Consider the following 16,943-nt stretch of genomic DNA (forward strand, 5'->3'; position numbering starts at 1 on the left):
CCCATTCCCTTCACAACATTGAAGACATTGCCTGCCTCCCTCCCATGACAACCCTTTTTTTTAATCACCTAGCAGGGCTGTCCCAAAAGATCATTTGATTTACAAAACTGCCAAATTCCAACATATTGCTTGCATCAAAGAGGAGATACAATTGTGTGCCTACCACCACACGTAGATTGAAAGAGGTAATCATTGTACCAATGAGTGATGAGAAATCATTGAGTGACTGTGAGTGATGATTGATGATTTATGTGGTGGCAAACAGTGAGAGAGGGTGTTCAACTAATTGGTAAACTTGATTTTGATGATTTGCAATGCTTGGGGCCTGATGGATAATCATTTTTCCTGAGGGCCTGATTTAGAAATTGGCATACCGGTTACTCTGTCACAATGGTGACAGATATCCCATCTGCTGAAATCTAGATTCAATGATGTCCTATGGGTTTTAGATCTCGGTGGACGAGAAATGCATCACCATTTTGGTGGAGTAACCCACCCACCATTATCTAAATCGGGCCTTAAATGTGATTTGCCCTTTCATACTTAGCAAAATTTACCTGCAGAATGCATTCCTTTTTCTGGTTCTCCAGACACCATACAAGTCACTTTAGCTAATGCACACAAATCTAAACAAAATACTCCACTTCTGTTTCTCTACTTGTTCTTCAAGAGCATCTATACAACAGGTCCATCTCTCTTGGGTCAGGATGGAGTTAGACTGATTTGTTAATATTACTCAAAATCAGGAGGAGAATGGAAGAACTCAGGGCAGGGCTACCTCAACAGCTAGAGGAAGGAAGCTATCAACTTCAAAGGGAAACCATGACGATGATGACTCTAAGGCTTACTCAGCTCTGTGGACTGGAGAGAGATGTGTTCATTTGGGAAATACTGCTGAGTGTGTGTGCTGTACTGCTGGCTCAAATGTGAAACTCCTCTTATGTTTTTGCTCTGCATATGAGTCTTCTTGGTACACCTCTCATGAAGCTTACCTTCTGTCCTTATGCTTGACTCTACAATATTGTTTCTGTTTTACAATTTGCAGGACTTCTTCTCTTGTGCACCAAAGGCAAAAGTTCAGTACTCCTGCTTACCTTACAGGACCGGTTCAGCCAGGCACCCAAGAGTGACGGATATTCTGCAAAGAATGCAGATGTACTTCCCATTTTGGCAATACAGTATACATTTTCTTTTAACAATCATAATTTTTGGAACTGGGTGGGTTTACCTCACACCTCCATAATTTGTATTTTTCAAACCTAGATGACAGAAAATGTAGATATCTAATATTAACTTGGGTGTCTGGGGCTGAAAGACTGTTTGCATTGCATTTAATGGAACTGTCATAATTATCCCTTCATTTCCTTCCACAACAGATTGATGATGATAGGCTGCACCTTGCCCTGATTAATTGTGTTGTTATGTTACACCTTTTCCCTAATCCCCTTTCACATCCATCCATCAAACCTCTCACCCTCTTCTCCTGGGTTGTGTGACTTATTGAAGTGTGACTTAATTTACACCATAAATGGATTACACAGTTGGTGGGGCTGATGTGGTAAAATGTGACACCTACTCAATGCAGGATCTTCTTTTACCTGACCAATAGTCCATACCTGCCCCACTTACCCACCCATGCATAAAAGGGATTCATATTTTAGACGTAGAAAAACATAATTCATCAACATCATCATTTAGGCCTTGTGTTGCACTTAACCTTGTCCACTCCAGACTTTGAGTACACTTTTCCTGACACAAGGATTTTATAACTTTCATTTTAATTATATTCCATGCTCCCAATATCTAAGAAGAATTTATTATTGCTAGTTTCTGTTATAAAATCTGGTATTGCTTGTTGTGTCATGGTGGTAGTAGTCTGGTCTCACTCTTTCCAAAGCTATGATTTAAATATATAACCCACTACCTCTGTGTTTGTCATTCAATTTAGTTGCCTTGGATCTATAATCTTTTTGATTGATCCTACAGTTAGAGCTCACCTATGTGTGACTGCAACCTCTCTTGTGATGCCTTCACTGTTAGCACACTACCACCACCATTAAGAAGGCACCTTGTGAAACCCTGCAGATCACCCCAACCAATGTCCAAAAAAAGTTCAAAGAGTCCAACAAAACTACCAAAATCCCGGTCCCTTCCCAATTCCCACTCTCCCCACCCACAACAATGGTCCCTCCCACCCAAAAAAAATGTAAAAGGGGCTCAGAAGTAGGTGTTTTAAGTAAGGGTCCTCAATTCTCTCTCCTGGGCCTCGATGCCAGCTGCTCGTGATGCTGCTGATGATGTTGCCTGGAGGATGGAGGTGCAGGTGACTGGTTGGTAAGATCGTTGGCCCTCCTCTTCCTCCAGCCATTGGTACTCTTCCCGGTTAGCCACCAACCACTGGCACCGCAGCTGGGCTGCTATTTCCTGCCACGTCAGTGGTGGTGATGGACTAGCAGGAGTATCTATATCAAGAAAGAAAAAAACATTAAAAAGTCAAATTGTAAACAATGCTCTGTATAAACACTTGATTAAAATGATATACGGACACAATATCAGTGCATTGCTGGTCTCATAGGGCCATTGGAATTAGATGTGATTCGGACAATCACAGGGTCATTTTACCCCCACATGCCTCACATAAAAGCGCTGACTGGCTGAAAGGAATTGAGGCAGAATAACACCAATTTTAAAAAGAGTGATTTTGTTTCTTGTAAGGTATTTCCTAAAAAAGCAAACAGACACTTTGAAAAAATACAAATTAATTAACTATCATTAATTAGTAAGTGTAGGAAGATGGCTCTGTATATACTATTTCAAAGTAAGAAATAGTGTGCACAGAGTCCAAGGGTTCCCCTTAGAGGTAAGATAGTGGCAAAAAGAGATACTTCTAATGCTCTATTTTGTGTTAGTGTGGTCAAGCAGTAGGCTTATCAGAGGGTAGTGTTAAGTATTTGTTGTACACACACAGGCAATAAATGAGGAACACACACTCAAAGACTTACTCCAGGCCAATAGGTTTTTATATAGAAAAATATATTTTCTTAGTTTATTTTAAGAACCACAGGTTCAAGATTTACAAGTAATACTTCAAATGAAAGGTATTTCACTCAGGTATTCTAGGAACTTTGAATAATCACAATAGCATGTACAGTTTTGACAAAAATGGCAATAAGCTATTTTAAAAGTGGACAGTTAAAAAATCAACAGTTCCTGGGGGAGGTAAGTAAATGTTAAGTTCACAGGTAAGTAAAACACTTACAGGGTTCAAAGTTGGGTCTAAGGTAGCCCACCGTTGGGGGTTCAAGGCAACCCCAAAGTTACCACACCAGCAGCTCAGGGCCGGTCAGGTGCAGAGGTCAAAGAGGTGCCCAAAACACATAGGCTGCAATGGAAACAGGGGTGCCCCGGTTCCAGTCTGCCAGCAAGTAAGTACCCGTGTCCTCAGAGGGCAGAGCAGGGGGGTTTTGTAGGGCACCGGGGGGACACAAGCAGGCACATAAAGTACACCCTCAGCAGCACAGGGGCAGCCGGGTGCAGAGTGCCTTCAGGCGTCAGGTTTTGTGTGGAAAGCAACAGGGGTCTCTTCAATAATGCAGGCTGGCACAGGGGGGGCTTCTCGGGGTAGCCACCACCTGGGCTAGGCAGAGGGTCATCTGGGGTCACTCCTGTACTTGAGTACGGTTCCTTCAGGTCCTGGGGGCTGCGGGTGCAATGTTGGTTCCAGGCATCGGGTCCCTTGTTACAGGCAGTCGCGGTCAGGGGGAGCCTCTGGATTTCCTCTGTAGGCGTCGCTGTGGGGGGTCGGGGGGGGTCACCTCTGGCTGCTCACGGGCTCGCAGTCGTCGGGGAGCCCACCCTGAGGTGTTTGTTTTCCGCAGGTCGAGCCGGGGACGTCAGGTGCAAAGTGGAAAGAAACGCGGGGTCTTTAAAGTTGCTTCTTTGTTGCAGAAAGTTGCAGTTTGTTGAATAGGGCTGCTGTTCTCTGGAGTTTCTTGGTTCTTTAGATGCAGGGCAGTCCTCTGAGGCTTCAGCGGTCGCTGGTCCCTATTGGATGTTTCGCTGTTGCAGTTTTCGTCGAAGTAGGGAGACAGGCCGGTGGGGCTGGGGCCAAATCAGTTGTCGTCTCCGTCTTCATGGCAGGGCTTCAGATCAGCAGTCCTTCTTCTTTTTAGGTTGCAGGAATCTATCTTCCTCGGTTCAGGGGGCCCCTAAATACTGAATTTAGGGGGGTGTTTAGGTCTGGGAGGGCAGTAGCCAATGGCTACTGTCCTTGAGGGTAGCTACACCCTCTTTGTGCTCCTCCCTGTGGGGAGGGGGGCACATCCATAATCCTATTGGGGGAATCCTCCTTCTACAAGATGGAGGATTTCTAAAAGTAAGAGTCACCTCAGCTCAGGACACCTTAGGGACTGTCCTGACTGGTGGGTGACTCCTCCTAGTCTTTCTAATTATCTCCTCCAGCCTTGGCGGCAAAAGTGGGGGTAGTGGCCGGAGGAGTGGGCATCTCTACTACCTGGGATGCCCTGTGGCACTGTAACAAAGGGGGTGAGCTTTTGAGGCTCACCCCCAGGTGTTACAGTTCCTGCAGGGGGAGGTGAAAAGCACCTCCACCCAGTACAGGCTTTGTTCCTGGACACAGAGTGACAAAGGCACTCTGCCCATGTGGCCAGCAACATGTCTGGTGTGTGGCAGGCTGGCAAAAACTAGTCAGCCCACACTGGAAGTCGGGTATGTTTTCAGGGGGCATCTCTAAGATGCCCTCTGGGTGTATTTTACAATAAAGTGCGCACTGGCATCAGTGTGCATTTATTGTGCTGAGAAGTTTGATACCAAACTTCCCAGTTTTCAGTGTAGCCATTTTGCTGTGGAGTTCGTGTTTGACAGACTCCCAGACCATATACTCTTATGGCAACCCTGCACTTACAATGTCTTAAGGTTTTGCTTAGACACTGTAGGGGCATAGTGCTCATGCACATATGCCCTCACCTGTGGTATAGTGCACCCTGCCTTAGGGCTGTAATGCCTGCTAGAGGGGTGACTTACCTATGCCACTATGCCACAGGCAGTGTGAGGTAGGCATGGCACTCTGAGGGGAGTGCCATGTCGACTTAGTCATTTTCTCCCCACCAGCACACACAAGCTGGGAAGCATTGTGTATGTGCTGAGTGGAGGGTCCCTAGGGTGGCATAAGAAATGCTGCAGCCCTTAGAGACCTTCCCCGGCATCAGGGCCCTTGGTACCAGGGGTACCAGTTACAAGGGACTTACCTGAGTGCCAGGGTTGTGCCAGTTGTGGAGACAAAGGTACAGTTTAGGGAAAGAACACTGGTACTGGGGCCTGGTTAGCAGGGTCCCAGCACACTTTCAAATCATAACTTAGCATCAGCAAAGGCAAAAAGTCAGGGGGTAACCATGCCAAGGAGGCATTTCCTTACAGTAAGGCATCATCAACTATGGAGTACAAGTACTGTTGTTGTGCTCAATTAATGGAAGCATGCTAGCTAGTGCTTCGGGTACTACTTTGCTACTCTCTGCAGTCTGTACCTGCAAAGGTCAATTATTCTACTTTATTTCTCTGGCCCTGTTCTTCCTAAATGCCTTTCAATTGTACCCTGACTCCAAAGAGGCAGATGAATAATAATACTATGTCACACATTTTATGTATAACATGTGTATATCCTATCTGCTGTAAGTAGATGCCTGGAAAACAATGAAGTGCAGTACAAGAAAAGGAATGGGGTATGTACATTTTATTGGACATGTTTGTCACAAAGTATCCCATTCACAAAACACAACATCAGCCACTTAATCCCACTTTACTTCCTGGGTTCGCCCTCCAGCACAAATTATATCTAACAAACACATTCACTTGGCAGTAAGGAAAGGAAACGTAACTTACTGTGCTGCAAGGTAAGTTAGAGGAATTAGGCCGGGTAGGTAGAGGTTTTGCTTTAGAATAGTGGGGTGTCACTGATCATCATTATGTGACTAAACTTTGGCTTAGTCAGTCACTGTAGTTGATGAATGTCAAAACTGAAAAATTTGAACAGGAGCAAATCCATTATGGAAGCAATTAAATATATGAACCACTTAGCCAGAAAAAGGTGTCACATGCCAAAAATGGATTTTTCAATGTTTTTGATAGGCTGGGAGAAAATGTAGGAAATAATAAAGGACTGAGGTATAAGGAGGTGACTGAGTAGGCACTGGTATTGAAGGGAAACACAACTTGTTTTCATTTGGTTAGCAATGCATTAAAAACTTTGTAAATGCTGCATTAACTGAATCATACACACATTGCACAGCCAACACTGCAGTGCCAAAGTAAACCATGCTGAATTTAGGTTATGGGTCGTGAAATGCCATGGGCAGGGAGGTGATGAATGATGATGGGTGAGATCTGCCCTGCTTAACAACGGTGAGTATACTAGTAATTGTCAAGAAGCAAGCAGTGTCACTTACCACCTCCCATCCCTGATGGCGTTGAAACTCCACCTCTGGTTTCCTGCAGCTTTCACAGTAGAGTGCCTAAATGTATTCTCTTAGTCTTAGCCTGCCTAATAACTAAGCAGAAGAAAGGAACAGACTAGTACAGGCAGGAGTAAGTCAGATACAGAAACATATAAAACAAGGATAACGCAATGATAACAAGAATTAACAAACATTTGAAAGAACAAAGAGGAGTTGAAAAAAAGTCACAGTATAAAAAAACAAATAAATAATATTAACAGGAGGAATTACTGGGGCCAGCAGAGCTGTCAGCTGTGGCACTGTTGGTGGCAGTGGAACTTCCACCCACAGCAGCACTGGTGGTGGCAACCCTGGCTTCAACATGACCCTCCTCCAATGCCCACTTCTTGCCATTGGGTGCTAATGTTAGAAATAAAGAAGGCATCATTTTTTTGACAGGCAAAGGTAAATGCAGTGACATATTGTACTTCTCTAAATTTGATTGCCTAAATTAATTGTATCAAGTTGAGCTATTCCTAATTTCTTAAACCTAAGTCCTATTCTAAATTTTCCAAACTACATTTCAAAGTACTAATGCATTGCAGCAAATGATCTTTGACTCTCACCCACCTTTGATGGGCCAACTCAGTTTCTCTTTTCAATGCACAGATACATACTACACATTACTGGCATGGGACTGTATGGGCTACATAAAGAAAGACAGAGAGAACACCAACTCACTGATATTACTACTACCTCTGTCTTAGTGGCAGAATAGAGAAGTCTGCATGACTTCTTAAATAATAAGCCCAGGCGAGACCTGACAAGTACAATTAGGTAACGCCGAGTGCCTGGCTCGCTCAAATTGGATCACATAATATTCCTAATATTATCTAAGCTTAAATTACCTCATGCTATTTGAAAAAAAATATTAGCATTATAAAACACCACAAATAAATAATTATTCATCAAGCGCTGCAGCCTTTATCTAGCAGGATCAGCCGGTCCAGCTACCAGTCAAGGATGTCAGCCCAGTGGTGCGGCAACTGCTGTTGGGTGCACTTCACTCAAATCCTCCTTCGCATGCACCATCGTACACTCCATCACAAGAGATGACACTGCCATATGCCATACCCACTCCTGGTCCTGTTGCCTGCTGCCAACATGGAGCCTAGGTGGCGCTGCAAATAATAAATTAGTGTGGCCTCCTCAGCCTCTGAAAAAATGGCACAGGCCTGCACCCCTTGCCGATGGCACAGACTGCAGGGTTTGCAGTACCATCCGCACTGGCACACCGTCGCCCAGTCTCACCCTGCTCCTCCATGGTGTTGGGTGGGGAAAAAAAGAAATAGGAAAAAGGAAGTAATTAATAGAAGAAAGGAGGAAATAAGGAAGTGAAGAGAAAACCAAAAAAAGTAAAAAAAAGTGACAGAAAGTTAAAAAAAAAAAAAAATGTAAAATACACAAACACAAAGACAAACACAATGAAGTTTGGTGTTCTTTCATTTAAAAGCTTCTGGATAAATGAGATTTAGGGGTTATTTGTTGAAGGTAGTGTAATTTATTGCTTTCTCTTCACCTATTGTCCTCCCTTATTCTACATGCTCACAAGGCTGCAATTATCTCTATTTCCCAATTATTAAACCAGAAGGGATAATGTTAGGTGGGAAATTAACTCATTTATGCAATTTTAACTGTGGACTGGCATCCTATTTTGACTTTTCTCTCTTGGCCTTTGATTCAGCTAGATATGTATTTTAACATTAAACCACAAGCTATAGAAGCTTTTCATCATTTTACTTTCAATTACGAACTTGATTTCAGCATGTCTGGGTAGAAACATTTTTGAGTTTGGCCTTGATTGTGAGTGTAGGCAATGACATTTTGCTAGCCGTTACTATTTACACATAATTTCGATTCATTTTTAGGAATTAATATGCTTTGACTGAAGAAATAATACAAGGGAATATATGAGGTTGAGAAGTTGCAGGAGGTGTAATGGGAAAGGTCAACCTTCTGCACAAACAAAAATAGCGATGGAATGGTATTTAAAGCCCTGTTCGACCTATATTGCTAACGGAACATAAAAATGTTCATGACAGGAAGAAAAAATATTTTTAAATATTATGCATAGATTGTAGAACTGTTTAGTAATATGTATGATAGGATATTGACATGTAGGGGAAATAAATTTGAACTAAAATATTTCATTGTGGAGTGATCACAGGAGTTTATCTATACCTAGGTCTTGGTCATAATCTGGATTGCTACTGCAGCATTATGGAAGCGGCATTAGGGTTCAGTCCTTTCTTTTCCTTTTTTAATGTCTTTAGATGGTGCTTTATTATGATTTTAGCAGTAACCAACAATACATAGGGGAAGATACATGTGCACATGTTTTTAAAAGTGCAATGATAACATTTGACACTGTTTTCTATTAGCATGATGAGCTCAAAGCTTTAGATGTCATGTTTGTGTGGCTCTACTATGTATTTGAATCATATCTTTTGATGTAGTAAACGAGAATTATGTATACTTTATGTATGTTTGTTTTAGAGCCCCGAGGAAGTTCACAGGTGGTGAACGAAACGCATCAGCTGTTGTCTGTTATATTGAAGAAAATAAAAGATCCCATTGGAGCTAAACATTTGTTTGATTACTTCCTGTATGAACTTTGTTGGTGCCCCTCCAACTGCAATTCACAAACACAAGGACACACTAATAAAATAAAGGTAAAAGAGGGGTGGATGATTGGGATGGGGAGGATTGAAAAGATTCATGGTGAATTGAAAAGAGGCCCAGCACCATGCACAGAACATAGAAAAGCAGGTTAAAGAAAATGGATGTGTGCTTGTGACTGTATGATGCCATTCACTGTCATTTTACAGTGTGGAATGCACTACTGGCACTAGTTGCGAGAATGGGCGGCTGAGCACAATTCTGCCCACTTGCTGAGTCAGTCAGAATGTCGCACAGTTTTTGTTCAATTTCCGTGGAATTTCACATAGCAAAACTCTGCGAGTTCCACCCAGTCCTAATTGGAACATTTATTTTAGTTATAAGTCCCTACTGTATGGTACAACATTTACCCAGGGTCTGTAAATTCAATTTTACTGGTGAATGTTACTAGTGACCTGCAGCACTCACTCATTGTTCCACCCACTAAAGTAAACATGCCTCAGGTCTGTCATTGCAGCCTGTAGAGCAGTTATAACTGCCAATTCGACCTGGTAAATAAACCTTATGCTACGTCTAAACCTTCCTGGTTAATACATAGGTCACCAGAAGGTAGTACCTAAACAGCCTTTAGAGCAGGACGCATTATCTTTAAAAAGTAGGAGATATGTTTTTAAGTTGTACATGACCTGGTAGCGAGAAACTCTTAAACTCATTTTTCACTACAGTAAGGCATAGCTCCTACTGGATAACATTAGGTTACCTTATTATAATTATTAAGTGCTAACGATTGACTGGGAACAGCTAGGAATGTCAAATTTGGACTCAAATGTATTATAATTGGTTTGTAATCCTCTTTAATGGTAAAGTCGGATTTTAAATCACAATTAGGAAAATGTCACTTTTAGAAAGTTGCCATTTTCTTGTCCAAACCATTTATTGCCTGCTGCCATCTTTCTCGGTCACATGACTGTTAACGCTTAGCTGCTGTTCTTTGTGTATATTTCTCTCAGACAGTTAGCAAAGGAGAACTAGGTGGTGGCCGGATGGGCCATCCTGTCAGCATAGCTGAGGGAAGTGGTAATCCATGCCCCCATTTAAACATCAAAGACTTGCCCCCAGCACACACATGAAGGAACTTGACACCAGCTTTTTCTCACCCCGGACTTATTGAAGGAGGCTTGGCAAGGGAATGGTGGACCTTTCCAGAACCAGATGTGGGGTGACATAGAAAATTCCCACATTTCAAAGTTTGCCACCCTCAGAACAGATCTTCAGTACAATTCTCGATCTGTGGAAGACTTCAGAAGAGCTGCTTTGTACCCAGAGAACAGTCCTACTTCTTGAGGCCTTCCTTGTTCTCCAGAGTGCTACCTTGCTGCTTAAGGCCTGTCTTGGTCCTCAGAGGAACGCCCTGCTGCTGAAATCCAAGACTCCCAGAGTGACTACAAGGGCTAGTTGGCTGGCCTCCTGTGTGAGCTACAGGGGCATAACAACTTCTAAAATGTTGACTAAGTCAGAAGGAAAAAATCTTCACCGTGCTCGATGGAGAGAGACTATCTATCAGCAATAATGATGAACTCCTCAGCCTGAATATCTGGCTTTTCCTGCTCAGAGCTTTTCTCCACCATCATCAGCAGCTTCACCTAGACTTCGTCCAGCACTCCTCACAGCAACGACTCCTCCTTGGCCACAGCCTGCTATCTTGCCCCATTGAACTTTACCTTCTTCTGGACTTTTCTTTCTGAATTTTTTTATGTCTGAAGGTAAGCCAAGAACTGGCGCTTTCCACCACGCGTATCTGGAACATGCTCCACCAGCCATAATGTTTGACTTCATCTCAGTTTAGTGCGACCAATTACCCGTGGTTGACCTTTTGATCTTTAGGCTCTAGATTTCACTAAAACCTTTAAAAAGTCATATCTTTGGATTAAATTTGTTTTTATGTAATTTTATTTATTAAAATGTAACTTATTTTTCTAGAATGGTTTGGATTTTTATTGTGCTGTGATTTCACTTTATTACTGTTTGTGTGCTACATAAATACTTTACACATTGCCTCCAAGGTAAGCCTGACTGCTTTGTGCCAAGCTACCAGAGAGTTAAGCACAGGGTAACTTACTAATTTTGAGCCTGTAAACTCATCTGCAGTGTCCCTCAATGTTTATCGCTCAGCCCCACTCTCTTCAATGCCTACCAGATCCCCCTGACCAATGTCATTCATGCACAAAACAGCACCATCCTCTTCTACATAGACAACAGGCAACACATACTCTCCTTCTGGGAAAAGATCGCATGAAACTAGTTCATACCTGCATGACCACAGTTGCTAACTTAATGAAGGCAAAGAAAGTTTCAAGCGCAACACGGACAAGTGAATTTGGACCCATTCTCCCACTCAGAACCCATGCCAGGAACCTCGGAATAGTCATCAACAGCAAATTGGACATGACTGCACATGTTAACGCCATCACTGCAACCTGCTTCCACACCCTAAAGATGTTGAGGAAGATCTTCAGATGGCTCCCAAGCAACACAAATAAAAACTAACATGCCCTAGTCACCAGAACGTTGGACTCTGGGAGCATCCTCTAGGCGAGGATCACAGAGCGAATCACTAGAAGCCTTCAAACCATGCAGAACTGTGCAGCCGGGGGCAGAGTCTTGCTGTCAAAAGTGAAAGCAACTTGATTTTGGAGTTCCTCTGTGCAGGGAGGCCCCAGGGAATGCAGCACCCACATCAGGTGACCCCAAACCACCACAGTACTAGTGGGGATCCCTGACATCATGAGGAAGCCCATGGGGCGGCAGTGAATCTGGCTTGTGGGCTTCAATGCCTGGGCCCGAAGAAAGAGTGCTGCAGTCTAGGAACAGTGGGTTCACCACTTCATTGAGACTACTGCAGGGGCAGCAGCCAAAGAAGTGATGGAGTGGGCTGGCCTGCTGTTTGCCACGCACTACTACACCAGCTTTCCCCGCAGCTAGTTTAGGAGACCGATGAGGCACACACAATCTCTGTAAACCCACCTGCCTCATACGGCATGGCATGAGAGATGGGAGACAACCCCTTAGAGGTGACCCTTTTGGCCCTAGAGGCACATGGCCTGCCTGGGACTGTGGGCCCAGAGGAGAGGATATGCCACACACATTACCTCCCGCAACTGACCCAGAGGAACCGGGCTTACAAGCGGCTCACTGCACCCTCATTGCCCCAGATTGGCACAGCAGCTGGGGGGGCGGCTCAGATGGGCATGACTGTGAAGGACAGCTGGCTGCGCGTCCTATCCTGATCAAAGGGTTGTGCTGCCGCCATAGTGCACTGCATGCAGTGCTGACCTAAGCCATCCCACATGCTTGGGTGTGCGGGTTGTGAGGCAGTGAGTGCCGGGCTGGTAAGGTCCCAGAGAGACTGCCCAGGTTAGTGGACCCTGCTGCCCCTTCATCATCAGCCCGACTCAGTCCTCTTCAGGAGCATTGAATCCTGCCCTTAACCTTTTGGAACTGTTGCATTGCCAAACTGTGTCATACGTCCCAGCCAGAGACCGGTTCCCTGCGGGTGCTGGGCATACTTACGACAAGGGACACATTGCTGAGTGACCGGTGAGGGCAAAAACACCCCAGGCACATTGGAGTTATTCGCTGGGGTGGAGGGCCAGGGAATGACCAGCAATAGGATTGTTTTCTTTTTTTCTCTACCCCCGGGACATTTGGACCATGAGACAGTACGAGGAGCTCCACCGTTGCTGTGCTTTGGTGCCCCCACTTTGTCTTATCATGTCAGTGCTGCCCCAGGACTAATCATCCCGTTCTGCTTTGACTGGCCCTCTCCCTTGAAGTTGTCATTCAGTCTTCCCCCAATCACCTGTGGCTCCCAGCCCAGACCTCACAGCTGTTCTGGGGCTGTTGACCCGCAGCTGCCCGGCGTGGATGTCCACTTTGTCCATGATGGCATCAGGGAAACCAACAAGACAGCTGCTCTCCACAGAGGGGTTCTCCGAGTCCAAGTCTTCGGGCCCCCAGGAGATCACAGTAGACCTGATCCTGAAAGAGATACTGGTGGTGCATTGGTTGGAGGCTATGGATGCAAAGATGACTTTCCTCACAACAGAGACTAAATCAATCCACTCTGAGCTTGCTGGCTTATATCACAAGGTGGAGAGTCTGAACCTTCACCTCTCTTCTCAGGAATTAAGAGTCAAGCTCATTCCATACAGGTACCTGGAGCTCTATGTCCCATGCGATAAGATTGTTGACCTAGAAGACCGAAGCAGCAGGGGCAATGCCCGCTTCTTTGGTGTCCCTTAGAAGGCGCTGATGTGAGGGGTTTTCTCTGCGATTTCGTGCCCACCCTTCTGTGAGACACTTTCTCAACCCCATTGGGGATGAAGAGGGCTCAGAGAATGTGGCCACAGAGGCCCATTGCAGTGGTGGGCGTTAGGACCATAATTGCATGCTTCTTTCAGCAGGAGCAGACCCAGCAGATTCTCATGGGGGCATGGGTCATATGACTTCAAGGGCCACAAGATCCAAACCAAGGTTGATTTATCCAAGGAGACAAACAACAAGGTTAGGACTTTTCTACAAATAACAGTATTATTTATAATATTAACAGTGCTATTTTAAACATGGTAGTGTGACACTTTTCTTTGTATTCAAACTACTTTTTGTAGCAAAAACATGTTTTGCATATAAAGCATCTTTGCTGACCTGCCTACAATTTCAGATCTCCACTTTATATGCTTAACATTGTTCAGTGGTCATGAATGTGTTGCTAGGTTACCATTAAAATATTTTTACAGACCTAATACTGTAACCGCACTAGTTTCCCTGGAACAACCTGAGGGACCCTGGAACAACCTTTTGCCTCAATCTTCGACAGTAACTTCAAATACTAGGGCCCTCATTATGACCATGGCGGTAAATACTGAATACCGCCACGCTGACTGCCACCAGCATACCTCCGTGGAGGTGGACATCCGTCCTCCAGATTATGACACATACATACAAAGCCAACAGAAAACAGCCACAACCACAAATCCGCCAGACCTACTGTACGTGATAAACTGTTGGTACAACCACCCATACCATTACGCCACCAATACAACGCCCTCCAAATAATGACCCAAGAATCACCACAGCGGACATTTAACAACAGTAAACCATTGGCGGTGAACACTGCCACAGTGGATATGGCCACCCAAATACAAAACAAGACAACATTGGCCAGAACAAAAAACCCACACCTAACACAAATACGCACACACCCACCGACAGCACTATGAAAACACACCCACATCACCCACAATCCTTTGCTAACAAGAGAAGATGGCTACACTTTGTGACGCTAATCCAAAAGAGAACTGAACACATATATCACAACTACCACTTCATCTGACACGCACCATACACCACACACCCCACCACATCACACATCACCCTCTGCACAACGCACACACACCACACAACACCTATGTCCCCACAAAGGAACCCCCGTTTCACCGAAGAGGAGTTGCGGGTCATGGTTGAGGTAACAGTCAGGATAGAGCCACAGCTGTTTGGAGCACAGGTACAGCAGATATCCATTGCAAGGAAGATGGAGCTATGGCGGAGTATCGGGGATAGGGTGAACACCGTGGGACTACATCCACGCACAAGGGACGACATAAGGAAGAGTTGGAACGACCTACGGGGGAAGGTGCGTTCCATTGCAGCAAGGCACATGTTCGCCATCAGGAGGACTGGCGATGGAGCCCCTACCCCCTCGCAACCAGGTGACAGCATAAGAGGAGCAAGTCTTGGCAATCCTGCATCCTGAAGGACTCACTTTGAGTAGCTGGAGGAATGGACACTGGTGAGTCAACATTTACTACCTACCACCACCCCATACGTGCATGCCACTATGACCCCTCACCTTGACACCCATCACCCCACTCCATCCCACACAGTGCACTACCACTATTACCAAAATGAAATCTCAAGCCCTGCATGCCATACCCACTGCATGCACATCCCATCTAGCCCTGCATGTACACCCACCACCAATGCATACACAGAATGGAGAACCAACAATCCCACAATCCATCACCATACACAAACAAAGGTGGCAGGAAAACAGCAATAATATAGGGGAAGCTGGTGATGCAGAATATGTCACAGATATGTAGCATAATACACCACTTACATCCCCACAGGTGCCCCAGCCAATTTCAGCAGCAAGGAGGTGCCACAGCTACCCAGTCTCCCACCAGAAGATGCCCCCAGCGATGACAGCAACACTGGAACTCTGGATAAACCCCCTGGCCCATCAGGGACCACTAGTCATTTGGCTACCCCAGCCCATACCCAGTCCACTACAGAGCCTCCCCCCTCAGAATCCAACACCACAGCAGCCACCCAATGTCCCCAGAGCTCTGTCCCCAGGACACATCAATCCATAGTGGGATCACCTGTACAGGGACCCCAGTCCACACCTCATAGGCAAGACAATGTGGGTCCTGGGGTCAGTGGGAGTCGGCACACCATTCAAGGGACACACGCACAGGGGGCCAGGGATGGTCAGAGGATAGCTGTGCACCAGGGGGAGGACAGGCCCAGGGAACCGACTGCTCAGTAGGCACTCACTAATGTGCTGGGGGCTTGCCAACAATCCCAGGACAAGATGGGTCAGATGATAAACATCATGCAGGAGAACCAGCGGCTGCAGGGGGAACACCACCATGGTCCCATTTGTAGGGGTGTTGGGTGACCTGGCCAACATCATGAGGGACTACACAGCACACCATTGGGCCCCTTCCACTAGTCAGTGTACTGACCAACCCTCCACATCTGCTGAAACTAGTGGATAGGAGGCCTGCCACAGGACCCACAGACCACCAGCACCCCTCCCCCTGCAGAAGGTGAACCACCCCGCAAATGGTCCCTGTGACCCAGACAGACACCAGAGACAGTTGCCAAGACCACCACCAGGAAATGAGCCCCTCCTGAATGTCCCCCTTGTGTTCCACTTTGTCACCTTGTCCACTTTGAACTTCCATTGCTCACCTTCCTATGGCCCCTTGGACACTGGACCTGTGCTACAAACAGACTGCCCCACTACACTGGACTATTCCAAACCATCCCCCAACTCTATTGCACTTTCCATTGTATACACATTTTCAATAAACACTCTTGGACACACCTTGAGTAATAGTGCTTTATCTGAAGGTAATGTACAATGTACTGAACTGTAATGAACTGCATGATCCTGTGTAAATGTCCAGCAATATGTTGATCCATCCTACAAATGTGTCTCAGCAGTCTGTACACATGACAGCATTACACTGTTGTAACCACAGCAACATCTGCAATAGAGGAAAGGCATAGGTGACAGTCAGGCGGGATGCAAAGGCAGTGACTGGCGTTATGCCACACAGCACAACACTGAAATGGAGAAATATTTAGTTATTCAGTCTTACCTGAGTGTCATTGGATGTACTGCTGGATCATATATGTCCTGTTGTCCACATCCACCTCCTCTTCTTCCTCCTTACTGTCCTCAGTGTCCACTGATGCCAAAGCTGCATTGTCATCCCCCTCCTCCTGCAGATAGGGCACATGGCATCTGAGGGCCAAGTTGTGCAACATGCAGCACACAACAACAGTCCTGCAGACCTTCTCAGGGGAGTAGCATAGGGATCCACCTGTCAGATGGAGGCACCTGAACCTGGCCTTCAGGAGACCGAAGGTGATTTCAACAATCCTTCTGGTATGCCCATGAGCATCATTGTACATATTCCCAGCCCCTGTTCTCGGATTCCGGGACAAGTTTGGGTAGCTGGA

At 45.5% G+C, this 16,943-nt stretch overlaps 1 protein-coding gene across 5 annotated transcripts in view; it reads left to right on the forward strand.

Annotated features, from left to right (window-relative positions):
• The window catches only part of LOC138296693 (adhesion G protein-coupled receptor F5-like), a 912,996-nt gene that overhangs the window by 24,566 nt on the left and 871,487 nt on the right, over positions 1 to 16,943 (forward strand). For 3 of the 5 annotated variants that reach the window (XM_069236060.1, XM_069236064.1, XM_069236063.1), the window contains exon 2: positions 9,006 to 9,181. The exons of the other annotated variants lie outside the window; for them this stretch is intronic. The gene's annotated coding sequence lies outside the window, so the exon portion shown is untranslated. The remainder of the gene's footprint in view (positions 1 to 9,005; positions 9,182 to 16,943) is intronic. 5 annotated transcript variants of the gene reach the window in all.

This window comes from Pleurodeles waltl, chromosome 5 (genome assembly GCF_031143425.1).
Source record: "Pleurodeles waltl isolate 20211129_DDA chromosome 5, aPleWal1.hap1.20221129, whole genome shotgun sequence".
Taxonomy (NCBI): Eukaryota; Metazoa; Chordata; class Amphibia; order Caudata; family Salamandridae; genus Pleurodeles; species Pleurodeles waltl.